The sequence below is a fragment of the Colobus angolensis genome, unplaced genomic scaffold (genome assembly GCF_000951035.1).
Source record: "Colobus angolensis palliatus isolate OR3802 unplaced genomic scaffold, Cang.pa_1.0 Scaffold276, whole genome shotgun sequence".
Classification (NCBI taxonomy): Eukaryota; Metazoa; Chordata; class Mammalia; order Primates; family Cercopithecidae; genus Colobus; species Colobus angolensis.
Window position 1 is genome coordinate 239,781 of NW_012115999.1, and position 2,882 is coordinate 242,662.

Here is a 2,882-nt window from a genome sequence, read left to right on the forward strand (position 1 = left end):
AGGACCTGCCATATCTCCCTGATTATTCAGAACAAGATCTCCAGTAGATTGACAAACTTCCCCTGAAACAGATCCAGAATGGGTGGTGGACTGATATTAATGACCAAACCATCCTACCAGAAAAATTAAGACAACAAGTGTTAGAACACATCCACCGAACCACCCACCTGGGTACCCGGCGGATGATAGACCTGATCAGATGCTCCAAGTTCAAAATCAGACATATAGCCGAGACGGCCAGCAGCATCGCAACCAATTGCAAAGTCTGCCAGCTTAACAATGCCTACCCTCAATCCCAGGCTGCAACGAGAACAAGGCTCAGGGGAACCAGGCCCGGTATCTACTAGGAAGTAGATTTTACTGAGATAAAGCCAGGGAAATATGGGTATTGGTACTTACTTGTCTTTGTAGATACTTTTTCAAGGTAGATTGAAGCATTCCCAACCAAAAAGGAGACTGCTCAGGTTGTAGCAAAGAAAATTTTGGAAGAAATTCTCCCCAGGTATGGCTTCCCCGTCCAGATAAGGTCAGATAATGGACCGGCCTTCGTTGCTAAGGTAAGTCAGGATTTGGCTTCCATCCTTAAGGCAAATTAGAAACTACATTGTGCTTACAGGCCCCAGAGTTCAAGACAGGTAGAGAAGATGAATCGGACCTTAAAGGAGACCTTAACTAAATTGACTATGGAGACTGGCACTATTTAGGTGGTCCTTCTCCCCTACGCTCTGTTCCCGGCCCGTAATACCCCTTACAGACTAGGCCTTACCCCTTATGAAATCATGTATGGCAGACCCCCTCCCCTGGTTCCCAGCCTAAAAGATGATCTGCTCAAATCTGAAACAGAAAATGTCTCTGAACTCTTATTTTCCCTACAAGCTTTGCAGAAAATTCATCAGGAAATCTGGCCCCAGCTGAAGGAACTATATGAGACTGGCCCCCCACCGACACCCCATCTGTACCAGCCAGGAGACTAAGTCCTGGTCAAGCGACACCGACAAGAGACCTTAGAACCCAGGTAGAAAGGACCACTCCAGGTACTCCTAACCACACCCACCACCCTAAAGGTAGAAGGCACTGTGTCGTAGATCCACTACAACCACGTCAAGCCAGTGGACCCGACCTCCGACCTTCTTAGACCAATCACGGCAGGGACTGAAGCACCGACCACGTGGACTGTGGACAAAGCTAAGAACAACCCCTTGAAACTCACCCTGCGCCGGCAGCATAGCTCACTGCAAACATGCAGCTAGGTAGTCTAACCCTAACGTTAGTCGCCCTAGTGGCCTCTAGGGCAAACCCAAAACCAGTTCCTAACACCTTTGTCTGGAGATTTTGGCTTTATGAAAACCGAACCCACCCTGGGCAACCTCATAAGCCTGGGAAATTATTGGCCAGTGCTGATTGCCCCTCCTCAGGGTGCAGTGCCCCAATTTTGCTAAATTTTACTGGTTTTCAGATAGCCAAACCAATGGTGCCAATGATATGTTTTAAGTTTGATCAGACTAAATACAATTGTAAACACTATTGGTGGCACCAAAACGCGGGCTGCCCCTACAATTACTGTAAAATGCACTCAGTCAGAAGGTAGAACGAGCGACCTAGGTAGAACTTCTACCAACAAGGTAGAGGCGGCATCTATACTTAGATAGTTAAAGACCCTTGGAACTCCCGCTGGACCACGCCTCAACACGGGGCTGTATACTATTCCTCTTCCTCCACGTGGCCTAGCAGTCACCTCTATCTGTGGCGTGGCCTAGTTCAAGTACGGCCCCTGGTCCATAGGAATATCCAGCGACAGGAAGACAGACTAACACAAGATTTACGTCCTTTCTCCTAGTTAGAATTATTACGAGAAGGCTTAGAACTTGCTAACCTTACAGGACTTCACAGCTTGTCTGGCTGCTTTCTGTGTGCCACCCTAGGGCGTTCACCACTAACCGCTGTCCCTCTGCCATAGGAATCCTCTACCCAAACTAACAACCTTCAGAATCTCTCAAATGCCCCTATTCTTGATGTGCCATTGTACCTGAACCCCAGTCAGGAGAAGTTTCCCTACTGTTTTTCAGGCACCAACTCCAGCCTCTGCAGCATCACTGTAACGCCCCCTAACACCAAACTGAGAGCCCCGCCGGGCATATTCTTTTGGTGTAATGGAACATTATCTAAGAGCCTATCTGGTCCCTCTGTTACCAACCAACTGTGTCTTCCTGTCACCTTAGTTCCCCGGTTAACTCTCCTAACTGCCGGCGAGTTCCTAAGGTACACCGGTAACTGGACTAATACTGCTATTCACCCAGCCCCTAGACTGAGACCCACACGAGCCATATTTCTCCCCCTCATTGCGGGAATCTCCCTCACATCGTCCCTCATTGCGGCCGGACTTGCAGGGGGAGCCCTAGGTCACACCATCATAGAAACCAACAAGCTGTACCAACAATTTGCCGTTGCTATGGAGGAGTCGGCTGAGTCCCTTGCCTCCCTTCAGCGACAGCTCACATCCCTAGCACAGGTAATCTTGCAGAACCGGAGGGCCCTAGACCTACTCACTGCTGAAAAAAGAGGTACATGTATGTTCCTGAAGGAAGACTGTTGCTTCTACGTAAATGAATCAGGGCTTGTAAAGAACCAGGTCCAACAGTTACGCAAGTTAAGCATAGAAATGAAAAAACAGCACTGTGCCTCAGCTGCAAACCAATGGTGGAATTCCTCTATGTTTTCTCTGTTAGCCCCCTTCCTTAGACCTCTGCATACAGACATGCATACAGACATGCATACAGCCAACAGACACATGAAAAAATGCTCGTCATCACTGGCCATCAGAGAAATGCAAATCAAAACCACAATGAGATACCATCTCACACCAGTTAGAATGGCCATCATTA